Source organism: Saccopteryx leptura, chromosome 1 (assembly GCF_036850995.1).
Source record: "Saccopteryx leptura isolate mSacLep1 chromosome 1, mSacLep1_pri_phased_curated, whole genome shotgun sequence".
NCBI classification, from domain to species: Eukaryota; Metazoa; Chordata; class Mammalia; order Chiroptera; family Emballonuridae; genus Saccopteryx; species Saccopteryx leptura.
Genome location: NC_089503.1, coordinates 185756434 through 185779749, shown reverse-complemented (window position 1 = coordinate 185779749; position 23316 = coordinate 185756434).

Here is a 23316-nt window from a genome sequence, read left to right as displayed (position 1 = left end):
TGATAAGAAGGAACCAACAAAGAAGACTGAAGAGCAGCTGCTGAAAGAGGAGCAAGACCAAAAGAGTCACGTCTGGAAGCAAGTGGAGAAAAGTGTACCAAGGATGTGGGTCAAGTAAGGTGAGGACAGACATCGGGGAAGTGCACTTCCAATGAAATGTTAGAGACAAAAGTCTGAGTGGGTTCAAAAGAGAAATGAATAAAAGGAGTTGGAGTCAGAAAAAAAATTATATATATACTTCAGAAAATGGGGATTAAGGGTTTTTTAAGATATGAAAAATAAAAGCATGATTCTAGCAGTTGTTCTCACTGTTTACTAAAAATAAAGTTTCTGGCTTTTCTGGTCTACTACCCGCAAACCCACATCATTTTACACCTCAAATCTTAGAGAAGACTGAAATGATGTTAACGAAAACAATGGTGGTCCCAAGATTGCCCTTGGTCTTGACTCCTTACATCACAGAAGCCTACAGGCGTGCCTTCCATTCCCTCAGTGTGCTCACTGACTCATACCTGAAAAGGGGGCACATGGCACATGGCTGTTGCTGAGCCATGCTGGGCATTAACAAAAACACACAGGCATATCTTTTTAACTTCTTCACACAGTAGTAGCATATTTGCATTGTTTTTTTGTTTATTTGTTTGTTTGTTTTTTGGTCTTATGTGAGAGGAGGATAGTGAGGCAGATTCCTGCATGCATCCTGACAGGTCCACTCGGCAACCCCTGTCTGGGGCCAATGCTTGAATCAATCAAGTTATTTTTAGCACCTGAGGCTGACATGCTCAGACCAACCAAGCCATCCTCAACACCCAGGGCTGATGCTCAAATCAATCGAGCCACTGGCTGCAGGAGGGGAAGAGGGAGAGAAGGGGGAGAGAGATGGGAAGAAGCAGATGGTCGTTTCTCCTGTGTGTTCTGACCAGAGATAGAACTTGGAATGTCCATGTGCCAGGCTGATGCTCTATTCACTGGGCCACTGGCCAGGACCACATTTTGCTATTTTTAAAATAACTTGGATAGCTTCTTGTACACTATGTGCAGAACTGTCTCATTCTTCTTAATGGCTTTATAGCATTTGACAGTATGGTTACACCATAATTTATTTATCTATCTTCCATGGAAGGACTCGTTTCAAAGTTTTTTTATAGTCAAAACAATATTGTTAGTATTTTGAACATGTAATTTCACAAATATATGAATGAACTTGAGATATTGCCAAAATGCCCCCACAGAGATCAATAATTTCATAGATCAATATCAATTCCCACTGTCACAGCAGCATGAGTGCCCATTTCCTCCACATCAACAGTGTTGCCAATCTTCAAATCTTAGCCCATTTCAGAAGTAAAAAGTGATAACTTATAGTTTAAATATGTATGTCTGTTCTTATGAGAGAGACTAGGCATCTCTTCATATGTTAGAAATCAGTTGCATTTGCTATCTGAAAGCTGTCTGTATTAGCATCCAGCCAGGAAAACAGAAAGCATTCCAGGTATCAAACTCAGGAAAGGATTTAATACAGGTGCTTCCAGAACCTTGGAGGGCTGGGTGAGAGGAAGGTCAGGGAAGGCTGCCAGTGAATTCAGGGAATCAAGAAGGCACAGGAATTACAGGAAACCACAGCTGATGATCTCAACTGCTTGCTACACTGAAGCAGGTGATTAGCCGAGCGCAGAAGTCCCTGTAGAACAGCATGTATGCCATCTGAACAAGCCCTTACATCTGCCTCTGGTGCTGAAGGAACAGTGATGGCCTCTGTTCCTTGTTTTTCAAATATTACATGTTCCTCTCATTCGTGGATTCCAAATAAAACTTGCTTAGCAAGAGAGACAAGAAAGCCTGACCAGGCGGTGGCGCAGTGGATAGAGCGTCGGACTGGGATGCGGAAGGACCCAGGTTCGAGACCCCCGAGGTCGCCAGCTTGAGCGCGGGCTCATCTATCTGGCTTGAGTAAAAGCTCACCAGCTTGGACCCAAGGTCGCTGGCTCCAGCAAGGAGTTACTCGGTCTGCTAAAGGCCCCCGGTCAAGGCACATATGAGAGAGCAATCAGTGAACAACTAAGGTGTCGCAGCGAAAAACTGATGATTGATGCTTCTCATCTCTCTCCATTCCTGTCTGTCTGTCCCTATCTATCCCTCTCTCTGACTCTCTAAAAAAAGAGAGAGAGAGAGAGAGAGAGAGAGAGACAAGAAAATGTGGCACCCAAGCTTCCTACAATAGAGAGGGTTGAGAAGGCAGGTATAGTATTAAGTATCAACAAGCAATGCCCAAGACCCTGGCCGGGGAGCTCGGTTGGTTGGAGGGTCATCCCGATGCACCGAGGTTGTGAGTTCCATCCCTGGTTGGGGCACAGACAGAATCAATCAGTGAGTGTGTAACTAAGTGGAACAGCAAATCCATGTATCTCTCTCTCCCATCTTCTCTCTATATAAACATTTTTTAAAAGGACAAATATTAAAAAATAAAATGCCCCGAGTACTCAGCACCTGCCAACACCCTCTCTGCTAGGTTTAAACTTCCAAACAACATCACGCTTCTATGGAACATGATGCAACAACTATCCTTCATACAACTGAGGCAGCTCACCTTCCTAAAGAGGAGAGATGAAGTCCCATCAGTCACCATCTGTTGCTGATGTCCATTCTTCTTTAGTTCAACATAGCTTGTCTTTGCCATCCTATCACTTGAAGACTAAATTAAAAGGTTAACCACAACACCCTATATAGAATAACAAAGTAAAAGCAGAGGGAGAAAAAAACAGAGAGCTAATTAATATATAGAATAAACAATGACAAAGCAAGGAGAGCCTGACCTGTGGTGGCGCAGTGGATAAAGCATTGACCTGGAACGCTGAGGTCACCAGTTTGAAACCCTGGGCTTGCCTGGTCAAGGCACATATGGAAGTTGATGCTTCCTGCTCCTCCCCCTTCTCTCTCTCTCGGTCTCTCTCTCTAATGAATAAATAAAAAATATTTATTTAAAAATCAAGGAGAAAATATGCATTGTTATTAAAAGTCCTTATTCCTGCCACTGCTGCTGAGGTGGTAAGTGATATCTGTCATTTTTTCCTTCTACTCATTCTGTTCCCTTTGCCTGCAGCCAAAACCTCAGTTAACTGTGATTCTTTACTGGGTAGGTGGCCCAAATTTTTATTCCTAAAATGTCAGTGCATTAGGATTCTGCCTGTTCCATGTGGTTTTAGCCTTCCATCCATTTTTACCTCCATATATAGAAGCACTAATAAGAGGTGTTCCAGAGACATGACTGTGGGCATACATGTGCACATGTGCATGCAAATGCATGCGTGCATCATATTAGGTAAACAAGACAATTTTAGAGTCTTCTATTTGCATTAAGAATATGGAAAAAGAGCCCTGGCCAGTTGGCTCAGCGGTAGAACCTTGGTCCGGCATGTGAAAGTCCCGGGTTTGATTCCCGGCCAGGGCACACAGGAAAAGCACTCATTTGCTTCATTGGAGCAAAGTTGGCCCAGGCACTGAGGACGGCTCCATGGCCTCCACCTCAGGCGCTAGAATGGCTCTGGTTGCAACAGTACAAGGCCACAGATGGGTAGAGCATCACCCCCTGGTGGGCATACTGGGTGGATCCTGGACAGGTTCATGTGGGAGTCTGACTGCCTCCCCATTTCTTTTTTTTTTTTAATTTTTTTATTTATTCATTTTACAGAGGAGAGGGAGAGACAGACAGAGAGAGAGAAAGAGAGGAGAGACAGAGAGAGAGAAGGGTGGGAGGAGCTGGAAGCATCAACTCCCATATGTGCCTTGACCAGGCAAGCCCAGGGTTTTGAACCGGCGACCTCAGCATTTCCAGGTCGACACTTTATCCACTGCACCACCACAGGTCAGGCACCTCCCCATTTCTAACTTCAAAAAAATACCAAAAAAAAAAAGGCTCTGGACTTTGAGTCCTGTGTTCTTGTATTGTGTGAATACTGTTCTGCAACGTTTCTTTCTTTTTGTGACAGAGACAGAGAGAGGGACAGACAGACAGGAAGGGAGAGAGATAAGAAGTATCAATTCTTCACTGCAGCTCTTTTGTCTCCTTAGTTGTTCATTGATTGCTTTCTCATAAGTGCCTTGACTGGGGGAGGGGGATGACAGCAGAGCTAGTGACCCCTTGCTCAAGCCAGCAACGTTGGGCTCAAGCTAGTGATCATAAGGTCATCACTATGATCCTACGCTCAAGCCAGTGACACCATGCTCAAGCTGGTAAGCCCATGCTCAAGTCAGATGAGCCCGCGCTTAAGCCAGCAACCTCAGGGTCTCAAACCTGGGTCCTCTGCATCCCAGTTCAATGCTCTATGCATTGTGCCACAACCTGTGCAGGCCTGCCATGTTTCTTTTTTTTATTATTATTTTTATTTATTTATTCATTTTAGAGGGGAGAGAGGAGGGGGGGGAGGAGCAGGAAGCTTCAACTTCCATATGTGCCTTGACCGGGCAAGGCCAGGGTTTTGAACTGGCAACCTCAGCATTCCAGGTCGACGCTTTATCCACTGCACCACCACAGGTCAGGCCCTGTCATGTTTCTTAAAGCCACACTTAGTGAACGTAATTGCTTCACCTATTCAAAAGGGCACTGAGACAGGTTTTAAACAAGATTTTTTTTCACAAAAAAAATTAGACCAGTAAAAAACAAATATTTTTGATAGCAAAAGCACAATTTACAAAAGCAAAAACAATGAGACTACATCAAACTAGTAAGATCCTGAACAGCAAAAGAAACCATCAAGAAAATGAAAACACAACATACCAACATAGGAATGGGAGGCGATATTTAGAAAATACATAACCAGTAAGGGCCTAATACCCAAAATACACAAAGAACTCATACAACTCAATAGCAAAAGAAACCTAACAACCTAGTTTTAATTTTTTTTAAAGAGGGGAAAGTTAATGTTTGCTCATCTCAGGCAGGGTTTTTCTTTTTTTTTTTTAATTTGTTTAAATTGATTTTTTGAGAGAAAGAGGAAGGCAGGGGGAGGGAAAGAGATTGATTTGTTGTTCCACTCATTTATACATTCATTAGTTGATTCTCTTATCAGCACCCTGACTAGGGATCAAGCCCACAATCTTGGCGAATTGTGACAATGCTTTAACCAACTGAGCTACTCGGCCAGAGTCTCTAATAACCAATCTCATTTTAAAGGAACAGAGCAGTTTTCCAAAGAAAACATACAGATGGCCAATAGACATATGAAAAGATGCTCAACATCACTAATTACCAGAGAGATGCAAATCAAAACCACAGACATCACCTCACATCTGTTAGAATGGCTAACACCAAAAAGACAAGACATGCATATTGGTAAGCCAACAGAAGCTAATGAGGAACCTACTAATTCACAAATAGAGATGGAGGTAGGGGGATCCTCAGATCTCTAAAGTAAGAGATCAGGTGGATCCAGGGCTATAAAAGTAAACTAGTCGACATATGACTTAGTAAGCACTGCATAAACATTTATTGAAAGTAATTAGAAACACCCAGTGGAAAAAGTCTAAAAAGAACTAAACAAAAAATATCGAGCCTGACCAGGTGGTGGCACAGTGGATAGAGCATCAGACTGGGATGCAGAGGACCCAGGTTCGAGACCCTGAGGTTGCCAGCTTGAGCGCAGGCTCATCTGGTTTGAGCAAAGCTCACCAGCTTGGACTCAAGGTCGCTGGCTTGAGCAAGGGGTTACTCTGTCTGCTGTAGCCTCTGGTCAAGGCACATATGAGAAAGCAATCAATGAACAACTAAGGTTTCGAAACAAAAAACTGATGATTGATGCTTCTCATCTCTCTCTGTTCCTGTCTGTCTGTCCTTGTCTATCCCTCTCTCTGACTCTCTGTTAAAAAACAAACAAACAAAAAAAAAAAAAAACAAACAAAAAAAACAGCCCTGGCAGTTGGCATAGCAGTAGAGTGTCAACCCAGTATGTGGATGTCTAGGTTCAATTCCCGGTCAGGGCACACAGGAGAAGTGATCACCTACTTCTCCGCCCCTCACTCAACTTCTCCTTCCTCTCCCACAGCCATGGCTCAAATGGTTTGAGCAAGTTGGCCCCAGGCGCTGAAAATGGCACCATGGCCTCACCTCAGGCATGGAAATAGCTCAGATGTCAAGCAACAGAGCAGCGGCCCCAGATGGGCAGAGCACAATCCTGTGCGGGTTTTTCCAGGTGGATGCCTGCTGGATCTTGGTCAGGGCCCATGCGGGAGTCTGTTTGACTCCTGCCTCTCAATAATAAAAAAAATGTTAAAAAATTATATATCATAAAAATATTAGAACAAACCTAAGGAAAGTAAAAAAAATAATAAGAAACAGTATAAGTCAATGGAACAGAACACATACTATTAAAAACAAAATAAAGCAAAGATTAATTCTTTAAAAAGATTAACATAATGACAAAATATCTGGTAAAACTGACAAAAAAAGATACACAAAGGACACAAAAATATATATTTGTATGGAAACAGATACAGTCAGGATATAAATATAATAAAATAATACACCTATCAAAAATTTTGAAAATGAGGGCAAAATAAACTAATCCTAAAAAGTAAAAATTTATCATTAAGAAATGATGGAGGAGAAGAGAAGATGGCAGCAGAGTAGGCAGATGCACAGATTCCCAGCTCACACCACCAAACTGGATTACAAATTAATTTAGGAACAATCATCATGAAAAACCAACTTTGGACTAAAAGAACAAGTCTCAAAAACCAAGGAGCAAAAAGGAAGCCACATCGATCCTGGTAGTGAGAGCGGGGACACCATGGGGGCTCCCCTGCTTCTAGGAGCGAGGGGAGGCTGAGAGCCCAGAAGGGCTCTCATTACAAGGAGAGAGACCCTGAGTGATGAGGGCCTCAGTCTCAGAACTGAAGACCCAGCCTAGAAATCCAGGTACTGAAGGAGACAGATGGAAAACATTGAGAGGGGAGAAGAGTAAAGTTCTGTGTGTGGGAAGTGGCAGGGGTGCCTTAAAGAGACAGAGCAGAAAATATCACTCACAGCCACTTGCCTGGGGCCCTGGGGGTGAGGACGGTTGACTAGCTTGTCTTCCAAAAGGAAAGTGGACAGAGGAATGCCAGAGATGACCTGAGAAGCTGACTCATCCAGTGCAGAGGAAGCCATAGCTGGTGGAGGGGTTGCTCCCTCCACACAGCACAAGTCTAAAGTGGTTCCTGGTGACCCACCTCCAGAAAGCACTCCAGCTCCAATAAGCGCAAAAGACACAGGTGAAAGCAGGAAGTGGGGTGGAGGGGCAGTAACTCAGGTCTCCAGGGAGATCTGAGATGCACCTCCCCCTACTGAAACTGAGAAAGCACCCCTCCCCCAGAGAGCAGCTGGTAGAACTCACCTTCAGCTTCTAAGAGGTCACACCACTGCATTCCTGGATAAAGTTTCAAATAAGCCCCCTGCTGAGATCAGGAAACAAGCCCAGCACTAAATTAAGTAAACTGAAAAAAAAAATCAAGACTTTAAACCGCTCTACTATGTAAGGAGACCACAACTGGAACAAGCCTGCAAGCCATACACAGAAACAATGGGAAGACAGATAAACATAAGTCATGAGGTTCAACAAGACAAATCCTCAGAAAAAGACGTGCATGAAACAGAAGTAATCAAATTACCAAATGCAGAGTATAAAATAATGATTGTTAGGATACTTAAGGATCTCAAAGCTACAATAAATGGACTTAAAAACACTTCAATAAAGAAATTGTAAGCATCAAAAAAGACACAGAAATCATAAAGAAGAACCAGACAGAAATGACAAACACAGTATCAGAAATGAAGACTACACTAGAAGGAATTAAAAGCAGGCTGGATGAAGCAGAGGATCGAAGCAGCAACTTAAGAGGATAAGATAAGCAAAAGCACGAAAGCGAAACAGCAAAAGGAAAAGAGGATCAAAAAATCTGAGGAAACTCTAAGAGAGCTCTGTGAAAACATGAAGAGAAATAACATCCACATAATAGGGGTTCCTGAAGGAGAAGAGAAAGAACAAGGAATAGAGAACCTGTTTGAAGAAATTATACCTGAAAATATCCCTAAATTGATGCAGGAAAGAGTCACACAGGTTCAAGAAGCAGAGAGAACCCCATTTGAAAAGAACCCAAACAGAACCACACCAAGACAAATCATAATCAAAATACCAAAGCTAAGAAATAAAAAAAATACTAAAACCTGTAAGAGGAAAACAGTCAATCACCTACAAAGGAACCCCCATAAGGATAACATCTGACTTTTCAACAGAAACACTTGACGCCAGAAAGGAATGGCAAGAAATATTCAAAGTAATGCAGAACAAGAACCTACAACTAAGACTACTTTATCAAGCAAGACTATCATTTAAAAAGCTTCCCAGACCAAAAAAAAACCCTCAAGGAATTCATCACAACCAAACCAATGCTGCAAAAAATGTTAAGGGCCTGCTGTAGACAGAATAAAGGGGGGAAAGAATATAGTAAAAGAGGAATATAGCTTTAAAGAATAAAATGGCAATAAACAACTACATATCAATAATAACTTTAAATATAAATGGATTAAATGCTCCAATCAAAACACATAAGGTAGCTGAATGGATGAGAAAACAACCCGTACATATGCTGTCCACAAAAGACCCACCTCAAAACAAAAGATACACATAGACTGAAAGTAAAAGGATGAAAAAATATATTTCATGCAAATGGAAATGAAAAAACAAAGCTGATGTAGCAATATCTGAAAAAAAAAAAAGACTTTAAAACAAAGACTATAGTAAGGGATAAAGAAGGTCACTACATAATAAAGGGAGCAATCCAACAGGAAGAGATAACCATTATAAATATCTATGCACATAATATAGGAGCACATAAATATATAAAGCAGACTTTGATGGAAATTGAGAGCAAGATCAACAGCAATACTACAAGGGATTTCAATACCCCACTAACATCACTGGATAGATCGTCAAGAAAGAAAATTAAAAAGAAACAGCAGAATTAAGGAACACACTAGATCAACTGGATTTAATAGATATCTTCAGAACCTTTCACCCTAAAACAGCAGAATATACATTCTTTTCAAGAGTGCATAGAACATTCTCTAGAATAGATCAAATATTAGGGCATAAAATGAGTTTCAACAAATTTAAGAAGACTGAAACCATATCAAGCATCTTCTCTGACCAAAACGGCATGAAACTGGAAGTCAACTACAATAAAAAAAACCCTGAAAAACACTCAAATACTTGGAAAATAAACACCATGTTATTAAATAATGAATGGGTCAACAATGAAATCAAGGAAGAAATAAAAAATTTCCTTGAAACAAATAAAAATGAGCATACAACAACTCAAAATCTGTGGAACACAGCAAAAGCAGTCCCAAAAGGAAAGTTCATAGCATTACAGGCATACCGTGGGAAACTAGAAATAGCTCAAATAAACAGCGTAACCCTGCAACAAAATAAGTAGAAAAAAAACAGCAAGTAAAGTCTAGAGTAAGTAGAAGTAAGGAAATAATAAAGATCAGAGAAGAAACAAATGACACATAGAGACTAAAAAAACAATACAGAGGATCAATGAAACCAAGAGCTGGTTCTTTGAAAAGGTAAACAATATCGACGAACCATTAGCAACACTCACCAAGAAAATAAGAGAAAGAACTCAAATAATAAAATTAGAAATGAGGGTGAAGAAGAAACAACAGACACAGCAGAAATACAAAGGATTGTAAGAAAATACTATGAAGAACTGTATGCCAAAAAATTAAGACAACCTAGGTGAAATGGACAAATACCTTGAAAAATATAATCTTTCAAAAGTCAATCTGGAAGAATCAGAAAACATAAACAGACCGATTACAACAAATGAGATTGAAAGAGTTATCAAAAAACTCCCAACAAACAAAAGCCCTAGGCTAGATGGCTTCACAGGTGAATTCTACCAAACATTCAAAGAAAAACTAACTCCTATCCTTCAAAAAATTCAAGGGGAGGGAAAACTTTCAAGCTCCTTCTATGAGGCGAGCATGATTCTGATTCCAAAACCAGGGAAAGACAACACAAAGAAAAAAACTATATGAATTTAGATGCTAAAATCCTCAACAAAATATTAGCAAGCCATATCCAGCAATACATAAAAAAAAAAAAAAATACATCATGATCAAGTGAGATTTATTCTGAGGAGGCAAGGCTGGTACAATATCAGAAAATCAATCAATGTGATTCATCACATAAACAAAAGGAAGGACAAAAACCACATAATTTCAGTAGATGCAGAAAAAGCATTTGATACAATCCAGCACCCATTCATGATCAAAACTCTCAGCAAAGTGGGAATACAGGGAACATACCTCAACATGATAAAAGCCATCTATGACAGACCCACAGCCAAAACCATACTCAATGAGCAAAAGTAAAAAGCAATCCCCTTAAGATCAGTAACAAGGCAGGGGTGCCCCCTTTCACCAATCTTATCCAACATAGTTCTGGAAGTCCTAGCCACAGTAATCAGACAAGAAGAAATAAAAGGCATCCAAATTGGAAAAGAAAAAGTAAAACTATCATTATTTGCTGATGACACGAAAACCCTGAAGTAGCAGTCAAAAAACTACTGGACCTGATAAATGAATTCACCAAGGTGGCAGGATATAAAATTAATACTCAGGCCTGACCAGGCGGTGGGATAGTGGGTAGAGTGTCAAACTGGGATGCGGAAGAACCAGGTTTGAGAACCCGAGGTCGCCAGCTTGAGCACAGGCTTATCTGGTTTGAGCAAAAGTTCACCAGCTTGGACCAAAGGTCGCTGGCTTGAGCAAGGGGTTCTCAGTCTGCTGAAGGCCTATGGTCAACGCATATATGAGAAAGCAATCAATGAACAACTAAGGTGTCACAACGAGAAACTAATGATTGATGCTTCTCATCTCTCTCTATTCCTGTCTGTCTATCCCTATCTATCCCTCTCTCTGACTCTCTCTCTGTCACTGTAAAAAAAATTTTTTTAAGCCCTTTTTTTTTAAAAAAAAGTTAATACTCAGAAATCAGAGGCATTTTTATACACCAACAATGAACCGTTAGAAAGAAAAATTAAGAAAACAATCCCCTTCACTATTGCAACAAAAAAATAAAGTACCTAGGAGTAAATTTAACCAAGGAGGCTAAACACTTGTACTCAGAAAATTATAAAACATTGATAAAAGAAATCAAGGAAGATACAAACAAGTGAAAGCATACACAGTGTTCATGGTTAGAAAGAATAAACATCATTAAAATGGCCATATTACCCAAAACAATTTATAGATTCAATGCAACTCCTATTAAAATACCAATGACAGCCTGACCAGTGGGTGGCGCAGTGGACAGGGCGTCGAACTGGGATGTGGAGGAACCAGGTTCGAGATCCCGAGGTCACCAGCTTGAGCGTGGGCTCATCTGGTTTGATCAAAGCTCATTAGCTTGGACCCAAGGTCGCTGGCTCAGGCAAGGGGTTACTTGGTCTGCTGAAGGACCGCGGTCAAGGCACATATGAGAAAGCAATCAATGAACAACTAAGGTGTCGCAACAAAAACTGATGATTGATGCTTCTCATCTCTCTTCATTCCTATCTGTCTGTCCCTATCTGTCCCTCTCTCTGACTATCACTGTAAAAAAAAATAAATTAAAAAAAAAGCTATGGTACATATACACAATGGAATACTATGGGGCCATGAAAAAGAAGGAAATCTTACCTTTTGCGACAACATGGATGGACCTGGAAAATATTATGTTAAGTGAAATAAGCCAGGCAGAGAAAGAAAAAAATCATATGACCTCATTCATTTGAGGAATTTGACGAACAATATGAACTGAGGAGAACAGAGACAGAGGCGGGATCAAAGGGATCAGAGGAAAAGCAGAAAGAGGAAAAGCGGATGATAGAATGATAGGATGAAATGAGAGCAGAAAAGCAATTCCTGGAGGGAATGGGGGAGGGCGTTACAGGGAGGTGGAGAGGGGGATATACTGGGGAACACGGGGTGGGGGGAGGAGTGGATATATTCGGGGAAACACTAGAATCTATGTAACCACAATAAATTAAAATAAATTTCATGTTAAAAATAAAAAGTAATGGAGCCTGACCAGGTGGAGGTACAGTGGATAGAGCATCAGACTGGGATGTGGAAGACCCAGGTTCAAGACCCCAAGGTCGTCAGCTTGAGCACAGGCTCATCTGGTTTAAGCAAAAGCTCACCAGCTTGGACCCAAGGTTGCTGGCTTGAGCAAGGCGTTACTAGGTCTGCTGAAAGCCCACGGTCAAGGCACATATGAGAAAGCAATCAATGAACACCTAAGGTGTTGCAACAAAAAACTGATGATTGATTCTTCTCATCTCTCTCTGTTCCTATCTGTCCCTCTCTATCCCTCTCTCTGACTCTCTGTCTCTGTAAAAAGAAAAAAAAAAATGATGGAAAGCTTGAACAGTCCTACACACAAAAAATGAACAGATAATTTTAAAAAAGAAAAAATCTCCCCACAAGCAAAATACACCCAAATAATTTCACAGGCAATTTCTAGCAAAATTTCAAGGAACAAATCAATCCACTTTTGAAAAAAATTTTTTTAATGATTATACAGATATAATTCCCGTAACATAAAGTTCACCATCCATAAGTGCACAATTCAGTGGTTTTTAGTATTTTCATAAGGTTGTACAATTATTCCTGTTAATTCCAGACATTTCCATCACTCAACAATAAAACTCATAATAGTTGGGAGTCATCCTCCCCCTGAGTTCTAGATATTTTATACCAATGAAATCCTATAAATGTGGTCTTCTTTATCAACTTTCTTTCACTTAATGTATCTTAAACCAAATATGCATTCCTGGAGAAGATAAGATGGCGATGGAGTAGGCGGACATACCAACTTCCACCTCCCAGAACCAAAGTGGATTACAAACTAATTTTAAGAACCATCATCTGGAAAAACCAACTTTGGACTAAACTAAGAGGACTCTTCAACCAAGGAACACTGAAGAAGACATATTGAGACTGGTAGGAAAAGTGGAAACGTGGAGAGGGCTGCCGAGCTCCCCGGAGCAAATGGCAGCTGGAAGAGACTCGCTTGGCGGGAAGTGAGTTTAGCAAAGAGGGGACGGTCCTGAGTCCCAGAAACAAAGCCCTAGTCTGCAGCCCCAGAGCCTAGAAGAGGCGTATGCACAATGTTTAGCTGGAAACAAGACAGGATACTGTTTGTGAGAAAGAGACTGATTTCTCAGACCCACGATTCTTCTTACAGGGACTGTGCAGAAAACCTCTCTCACAACCACTCACCTGGGACTCTGGGGGACAGGGAGAGAGGAGAGGACCAGAGTAGCGGGAAGAGAGTGTAATCTAGGAGGCACAGGGAGAAACATTTTGAGAGACAGCCACCATAACCTCTGGGACGAGTCACTCCCCAAATCTGAAGTGAATATTTCATCTGGAAACAGCAATACCAGCAAAGAGAAGAAGGACACCAGCCAAACAAGCTCTCCTGAGGCACTCAGAGCAGAGTCAGTTAGAAGGAGGGAGCTTTTGGGACTACAGTAGTGAGTGTTAGGGACTGAGCTGCAACACCCCCACCCACACAGCTGAGGGCTCGCCCGAGGGCAGGTGGCAGCAGGATGCAGAAGCGCACTTTGTCAGCAAGGCCGGAAGCCGGCTGGCCACCACTGAGGCCCAGGTGTGAGCTCAGTCTTGCCAGCTGGGGAGGAGGGGACATGCAAAGGTGGTCAAGCCCAGCTGTGAGACACCTGCAATACAGCCTGCAGGGGGATGGGCGGGAACTCCAGAAGGGGCGGAGACCCACCATTGAGCAAGGGCGCAGGAGCACAGCCTTGCCCCACCCACAGAACCGAGGCTTGTGGCCTGACTTGGGAGCCGGCAACTCCTACGGGGGTGAAGCCAAAAGCCCAGAGCAGGCGGAGTCCCGCTACTGAACATGAGCATCCAGTCCCACCTGGCCTCTGGAGCCAAGGCTTGCGGCCATCCAATAAGCGGGCTCCTCCTGCAGGAGGAGGGCAAAAGCCCAGAATCAAACGGAGACCCGCAACTGAGCAACGGTGCTTACCCCTGCCCTCAGGGCCAAGCATAATGCCACCTATGGGAGCAGTGCAAAGGCCAAGGCCACCATACACCCGAGCACGTGATCACAGCCACTCCTGTGAAGGAGAGGCAGAAGCCACAGCAACAGCCCCAGTGGGCAGGCACCAAAAACGCCCATAGGCAAAAGCCCTAGGCAGCAACAGCAGAGGGGGTGGCGGGCCTGCAGACAGACCACACCTAGAGAACACAGAAGCCACACCCAGTGGACTCCAGTGGCCATAACCTTCTTTTACACAGACAAAATGAGAAGGCAGAGAAATGCAACACAAATGAATCCAAAGAAATACTCAGAAAAGGACCTGAATGAGTCAGATATAACCAAATTAACAGATGCAGAGTTTAAAATAACGATTATTAGGATGTTCAAAGATATTAGAAAAACAATAGAGGGTCCTTACAAACACCTAAATAAAAACATAGCAAATATAAAAAAGGACATTGAAATAATAAAAAAGAATCAGTCAGAAATGACAAATACAATATCAGAAATGAATAACACAATGGAAGGAATTAAAAGCAGAATGGATGAAGCTGAGAATCAAATCAGAGAGTTAGAGGACAAGATAAATGAAGGCATGGAAGCAGAGCAGAAAAAAGAAAAGAGACTCAAAAAGTCTGAGGAAACTCTAAGAGAGCTCTGTGACAACATGAAGAGAAATAACATCCGCATCATAGGGGTTCCTGAAGAAGAAAAGAAAGAACAAGGGATAGAGACTTTGTTCAAACATATCATAGCTGAAAACTTTCGTCAATTAAGACAGAAAAACATCTCACAAGTTCAAGAAGCACAGAGAACTCCATTAAAGAGAAACCCTAAGAAATCTACACCAAGACACATCATAATTAAAATACCAAAGCTAAGTGATAAAGAGAAAATATTAAAAGCTGCAAGAGAAAAAAAGACTATCACCTACAAAAAAGCCCCCATAAGGATGACTTCTGACTTCTCAACAGAAACACTTGAGGCCAGAAGGGAATGGTAAGAAATATTCAAAGTAATGGAGAACAAGAGCCTACAACCAAGACTACTTTATCCAACAAGGCTACCATTTAAAATTGAAGGAGAAATAAAAAGCTTTCCAGACAAAAAAAAAAAAAACCTCAGGGAAGTCACTACAACCAAACCAAGGCTGCAAGAAATGCTAAAGGGCCTGTTGTAAACAGATCAAAAGAGAAAAAGAATATAGCAAAAGAGAAATACAGTTTTAAAGAATAAAATGGCAATAAACAACTACATATCAATAATAACCTTAAATGTAAATGGATTAAATGATCCGATCAAGAGACATAGGGTAGCTGCGTGGATAAGAAAACAGGACCCATACATATGCTGTCTACAAGAGACACACCTTAAAACAAGACATGCACATAGACTGAAGATAAAAGGATGGAAAAAAATATTTCATGCAAATGAAAATGAAAAAAAAAAGCTGGGGTAGCAATACTTATATCAGACAAAATGGACATTAAAACAAAGGCTATAGTAAGGAATAAAGAAGGTCACTACATAATGATAAAGGAATAAATCCAACAAGAAGAAGATATAACCGTTATAAATATCTATGCACCTAATATAGGAGCACCTAAATATATAAAGCAGACTTTGATGGATTTAAAGGGCGAGATCAACAGCAATACTATAACAGTAGGGGATTTCAATACCCCATTAACATCACTAGATAGATCCTCATGAAAGAAAATTAACAAAGAAACAGCAGACTTAAAGGACATACTAGATCAACTCGATTTAATAGATATCTTCAGAACCTTTCACCCTAAAGCAGCAGAAAATACATTCTTTTCAAGTGCTCATGGTACATTCTCTAGGAAAGACCACATGTTAGGGCACAAAAGGAATCTCAACAAATTTAAAAAGATTGAAATCATATCGAGCACTTTCTCTGATCACAATGTCATGAAAGTAGAAATCAACCACAACAGAAAAACTCAAAAATACTCAAACACTTGGAAACTACATAGCATGTTATTAAATAACGAATGGGTTAACAATGAGATCAAAGAAGAAATTTAAAAAATTCCTAGAAAGGAACAATAACGAGCATACATCAACTCAAGATTTATGGAACACAGCAAATGCAGTCCTGAGAGGGAAGTTCATGGAATTACAATCATACCTTAAGAAGCTAGAAAAAGCTCAAATAAACAACTTGACCCTGCAACTAAAAGAACTAAAAAAAGAACAGCAAGTAAAGCCCAGAGTTAGTAGAAGGAAGGAAATAATAAAGACCAGAGCAGAAATAAATGACATAGAGGCTAAAGAAACAATACAGAGGATCAATGAAACCAGGAGCTGGTTCTTTGAAAAGGTAAACAATATTGATGAACCTTTAACCAAACTCACCAAGAAAAAAAGAGAGAGGACTCAAATAAATAAAATTAGAAATGAGAGTGGAGAAATAACACCTGATACAACAGAAATACAAAATGTTTTAAAAAAATACTATGAAGAACTGTATGCCAAAAAACTAGACAACCTAGATGAAATGGACAAATTCCTTGAAACATATAATCTTCCAGAAATTAATCTGGAAGAATCAGAAAACCTAAGCAGACGATTACAACGAGATTGAAACAGTTATCAAAAAACTCCCAAAAAAGAAAAGTCCTGAGCCTGATGGCTTCACAAGAGAATTCTACCAAATATTCAAAGAAGAACTAACTCCTATCCTTCTTAAGCTATTTCAAAAAATTCAAGAGGAAAGAAGACTTCCAAGCTCCTTTTATGAGGCAAGTATAATTCTGATTCCAAAACCAGGCAAAGACAACACAAAGAAAGAAAATTATAGGCCAATATCCCTGATGAATTTAGATGTTAAAATCCTCAACAAAATATTAGCAAACTGGATCCAGCAATATATGGAAAAAATCATGATCAAGTGGGATTTATTCTTGGGAGGCAAGGCTGGTACAATATTCGCAAATCAATCAATCTGATTCATCACATAAACAAAAGGAAGGACAAAAACTACATGATAATTTCAATAGATGTAGAAAAAGCATTTGATAAAATACAGCACCCATTCATGATCAAAACTCTCAGCAAAGTGGGAATATAGGGAACATACCTCAACATTATAAAGGCCATCTATGACAGACCCACAGCCAACATCATACTCAATGGGCAAAAATTAAAAGCAATCCACTTAAGATCAGGAACAAGGCAGGGGTGCCCCCTCTCACCACTCTTATTCAACATAGATCTGGAAATCCTAGCCACAGCAATCAGACAAGAAAAAGAAATAAAAGGCATCCAAATTGAAAAAAAAGAAGTAAAACTATCATTATTTGCAGATGATACAATATTGTATATAGAAAACCCTAAAGTCTCAGTCAAGAAACTACTGGACCTGATAAAGAAATTTAGCAATGTGGCAGGATATAAAATTAATACTCAGAAATCAGAGACATTTTTATACACTAACAATGAACTGTCTGAAAAAGAAAGTAAGGAAGCACTCCCCTTCACCATTGCAACCAAAAAAATAAAGTACCTAGGAGTAAATTTAACCAAGGAGATTAAAGACTTATACTCGGAAAATTATAAAACATTGATAAAAGAAATCAGGAAAGATACAAACAAGTGGAAGCATATACCGTGCTCATGGTTAGGAAGAATAAACATCATTAAAATGTCCATATTACCTAAAGCAATATATAAATTCAATGCAATACCAATTAAAATACCAATGACTTACTTCAAAGATATAAAACAAATATTCCAAAAATTTATATGGAACCAAAAGAGAACATGAATAGCCTCAGTAATCTTGAAAAGGAAGAATAAAGTGGGAAGTATCACACTTCCGGATATCAAGTTATACTACAAGGCCACTGTACTCAAAACAGCCTGGTACTGGCATAAGAACAGGCATATAGATCAATGAAACAGAACTGAGAACCTAGAAATAAACCCACACTTTTATGGACAACTGATATTTGACAAAGGAGGTAATAGCATACATTGGAGTAAAGACAGCCTCTTCAACAAATGGTGTTGGGAAAATTGGACAGCTACTTGCAAAAGAATGAAACTAGACCACCAACTCACACCACTCACAAAAATAAACTCCAAATGGATAAGACTTAAATGTAAGCTGTAAAACCATAAACTTCTTAGATGAAAATATAGGCAGTAAGCTCTCTGACATCTCTCGCAGCAATATATTTGCTGATTTATCTCCACGGGCAAGTGAAATAAAAGACAGAATAAACAAATGGGACTATATCAAACTAAAAAGGTTTTGCACAGCTAAAGACAATAAGAACAGAATAAAAAGACAAACTTCACAATGGAGAACATATTTGACAATACGTCTGATAAAGGGTTAATAACCAAAATTTATAAAGAATTTGTAAAACTCAATACCAGGAAGACAAACAATCCAATGAAAAAATGAGCAAAAGAATTGAATAGACACTTCTCCAGAGAGGACATACAGATGGTCAATAGGCATATGAAAAAATGCTCAACATCACTAATCATTAGAGAAATGCAAGTTAAAACCACAATGACATATCATCTCATACCAGTCAAAATGGCGCTCATCAACAAAACAACACAGAATAAATGCTGGTGAGGATGTGGAGAAAAGGGAACCCTCCTGCACTGCTGGTGGGAATGCAGACTGGTGCAGCCACTGTGGAAAACAGTAAGGAGATTCCTCAAAAAATTAAAAATCAGGCCCTGGCCGGTTTGCTCAGTGGTAGAGCGTTGGCCTGGCGTGCACGAGTTCAGGGTTCGATTTCCGGCCAGGGCACACAGAAGAAGTGCCCATCTTCTTCTCCACCCCTCCCCCTCTCCTTCCTCTCTGTCTCTCTCTTCCCCTCCCGCAGCTAAGGCTCCACTGGAGCAAAGATGGCCCAGGTGCTAAGGATGGCTCTGTGGCCTCTGCCTCAGGCGCTAGGATGGCTCTGGATGCAACAGAGCAATAGCCCAGAGGGGCAGAGCATCGCCCCCTGGTGGGCATGCCGGGTGGATCCCGGTTGGGCATACGCGGGAGTCTGTCTGGCTGCCTCCCTGTTTCCAGCTTCAGAAAAATGCAAAAAAAATAAAAAATAAAAATAAATAAAAATCAAACTGCCTTTTGACCCAGCTATACCATTTTTAGGAATATACCCCAAGAACACCATAGCACTGTTTGAAAAGAAGAAATGCGCCTCCATGTTTATGGCAGCATTGTTCACAATAGCGAAGATCTGGAAACAGGCCAAGTGTCTGTCAGAGGACGAGTGGATTAAAAAGCTTCGGTACATATATACTATGGACTACTACTCAGCCATAAGAAATGATGACATCGGATCATTTACAACAACATGAATGGACCTTGATAACATTATACTGAGCGAAATAAGTAAATCAGAAAAAACTAAGAACTATATGATTCCATAGATAGGTGGGACATAAAAATGAGACTCAGAGCCTGACCAGGTGGTGGAGCAGTGGGTGGAGTGTCAGAATGGGATGTGAAGGACCCAGGTTCGAGACCCTGGGTCGCCAGCTTGAGCACAGGCTCATCTGGTTTGAGCAAGGCTCACCAGCTTGGACCCAAGGTCACTGGCTCGGGCGGGGGGTTGCTTGGTCTGCTGAAGGCCCGTGGTCCGGGCACATATGAGAGAGCAATCAATGAACAACTAAGGTGTCGCAACAACAAAAAAATGAGACTGAGAAGACAGGGATGGCCCTGGCCGGATGGCTCAGTGGTAGAGCGTCGGCCTGGCGTGCGGAAGTCCCGGGTTCGATTCCCAGCCAGGGCACACAGGAGAAGCGCCCATTTGCTTCTCCACCCTTCCCCCTCTCCTTCCTCTCTGTCTCTCTCTTCACCTCCCGCAGCTGAAGCTCCATTGGAGCAAAGGATGGCCCGGGCGCTGGGGATGGCTCCTTGGCCTCTGCCCCAGGTGCTAGAGTGGCTCTGGTCGCAACAGAGTGATGCCCCGAGTGGGCAGAACATCGCCCCCTGGTGGGCGTGCCGGGTGGATCCCGGTCAGGCGCGTGCGGGAGTCTGTCTGACTGCCTCCCCATTTCCAGCTTCAGAAAAATACAAAAAAAAAAAAAAGAGATAGGGACAAGAGTGCAGGGGTTATGAGAAGAAGGAGGGGGCTGGGGAGGGTAGGGGCACAAAGAAAAACAGGTGACGGAAGACAATTGGACTTTGGGTGATGGGAATGCAGCTTAATCAAATGTCATAATAACCTGGAGATGTTTTCTCTGAACATATGTATTCTGATTTATCAATGTCACCCTATTAAAATTAATTTTAAAAAACCAACATGCATTCCTGACGTGGGACTACATTTGGTCATTGTGTGCAATCTTTTTTGTGACTTGATTTTTACATCTGTATTCATGAGGGATACCAGTCTACAGCTTTTCTTCTTTGGTTTGGTATGAGGCTAAGAGTAGCCTCAAAGAATGAGTTAGAACATGTTCTCTCCAATTTTTTTTCAAAAATAGGAAGACTAGTGTTAATCCTTTAAATGTTTGATAGAATCCAACAGTGAAGCCATCTAGTCCTGGGCTTTCTTCATTGGGTTTTTGTTTGTTTGTTTTGTATTTTTCTGAAGCTTGAAACGGGGAGAGATAGTCAGACAGACTCCTGCATGCGCCCGACCGGGATCCACCCGGCACGCCCACCAGGGGGCGACGCTCTGCCCACCAGGGGGCATCGCTCTGTCGCGACCAGAGCCACTCTAGCGCCTGGGGCAGAGGCCAAGGAGCCATCCCCAGCGCCAGGGCCATCTTTGCTCCAGTGGAGCCTCGGCTGCAGGAGGGGAAGAGAGAGAGAGAGGAAGGAGGCGGGGGGTGGAGAAGCAAATGGGCGCTTCTCCTGTGTGCCCTGGCCGGGAATCGAACCCGGGACCTCTGCACGCCAGGCCAACGCTCTACCACTGAGCCAACCGGCCAGGGCCATTCATTGGGGGTTTTTGATTAGTAACTTAATACCTTTGTTATAGTTCTACTTAAACTTTCAGTGTTTTCTTGACTCAGTTTTGGTAGTCCATGAATGCGTAAAAATTTGTCCATCTCACGATGGTTTTGAAATGTGTTAGTAAATACAATTGTTCACAGTTTTTAAAAAAACTTTTTATTTCTGCTAGGTTGGTACAATCCACTCCTAATCTTAGTGATTTTTTAAAGCATTTCTCTTAATATCAGAAACAAGACAGGAATGTCTGCTTTCTTTTTTAATTTATTGACTTTTTTTGAGAAAGAGAGAGAAAAGAGAGAGGAGAAACCAAAACATCAATCTGTTTCTCTATGTGCCCTGACCAGGGATTGAACCGGCAACCACTATATATCCAGACGAAACCAACAGCTATTCAGCCAGGTCCTGATCTTAGTAATGTCTTTTTTTTTTTTTTTTTTGTCAGTTTAGCCAAAAGGGTTTGTTAATTTTGATCATCTTTTCAAAAAAAAAAAAGCAACTCTTGGTCCAATATTCTCTATTGTTTTTCTATTCTCTACTTCATTTATTTCTACTCTAATCTTATTTCCTTTCTTCTGCTTGCTTTGTGGTTTAGTTTGCTATTATTTTTCTAGTTTCTTAAGGGAGAACTTTAAGTCATTAATTTGAAATTCTTTTTAAAGGGGATTTAAAGCTATGAAGTTCCCTCTGAGCACACTTCCATTGCATCCATATTTTCTAATTTCCATGTGATTTCATCTTTGGCCCTCTGGTTATTTAAGTATGTTGCTTAGTTTCCATGTATTTGTGAATTTTATAATTTAGTTCTGTTATTAATTTCTAATTTCAACCCTTTTGTGGTCAGAGAACATATTTGTATGATTTCAATCTTTTAAAATGTCCTTTGACTTGTTTTGTGGCCTGACATTTGTGGATAATGTCCCAAGTATACTTGAGGAAAATGTGTCTTCTGTTGTTATTGGGTAGAGGGTTCTCTATACATATATTAGATACAATTGGTCTATAATCTTGCTCAAGTCCTATTTTCCCACTAATCTGTCTTGTTCTTCTGCCCATTATTAGAAGTGGGGTACTGAAGTCTCCAGCTCTTACTGTTGAAGTGTCTATTTCTCCCTTCAATTCTGTCAGATTTTATTTCACATATTTTGGGGCTCTATTGTTAGTAGACATTCTCAACAAAGGACAAACCTTTTACTTTTATAGGTTTGTCCTTTTTCTCAAAAAGAAGTTATTTTTTTTAAGTGAAAGGGGGGAATAGTGAAACAGATTCCCACATGCACTCCGAGCGGGATTCACCTAGCAACCCCCATCTGGGGCTGATACTCAAACCAATCAAGCCACTGGCTGTGAGAAGAGAGAAAGGGGAGCAGGAGGGGAAAGAAGCAGATGGTCGCTTCTCACACGTGCTAACCAGGGATCGAACCCAGGACATCCACACATGCCAGGCCAACGCTCTAGCCAATGAGCCAACTGGCCAGGGCCAAAAGTTAGTCCTACAAGTCTCTTCGATCTAGCTGTCTTTTGATTACTGTTTGCATGGAATATATTTTTCACTGTTTTATTTTTAATCTATTTGTGTCTTGAATCTCAAGTAAAGTTTTTGTAGACAGCAAAGAGTCTGGACAAAGTTTTGTTTGTTTGCTTTTTTCTTTTTCTTTTTTTTTTTTTAGAGAGAGAGAGAGAGAGAAAGGGAGGGGAGAAGTGCGTAGCATCAACTCACAGGTTGCTTCCCATACGTGCCTTGACCAGGCAAGCTCAAGGTTTTGAACCTGTGACCTCAGTATTCCAGGTCAATGCTTTATCCACTGTGCCACCACAGGTTAGGCAGTTTTGCTTTTTTTTTTAGAGAGATAGAGAGGAAGAGAGAAGCATCAACTCATTGTTCCACTTAGTTGTGCACCTATTGATTGCTTCTCAAATATGTCCTGACTGGCTCTGGGATGACGGTCTATCCACTGCGCCACCAGCCAGGGCTGGACCAAGTTTTTAAATCCATTCTGCCAATCTTATTTAAACAGCATCTTTCTCTGTTGCACCTTCAAAGTCCTAAGGTTTTTTAATGCATATTTTGAAAAACCACAAATTTAATACATCCAAGAGTTACTTATGAGCAAAATAACCCAATTTTATTTCAGAATTCTGTTAGCAATTTGCCATATGACCTAGAAACACTCTTATTTTAATAAAGGTGAAAAACACTATAACAAATAGTGCTATAAGAACAACTTTAAAACTGAGAGACATTCAGAATAT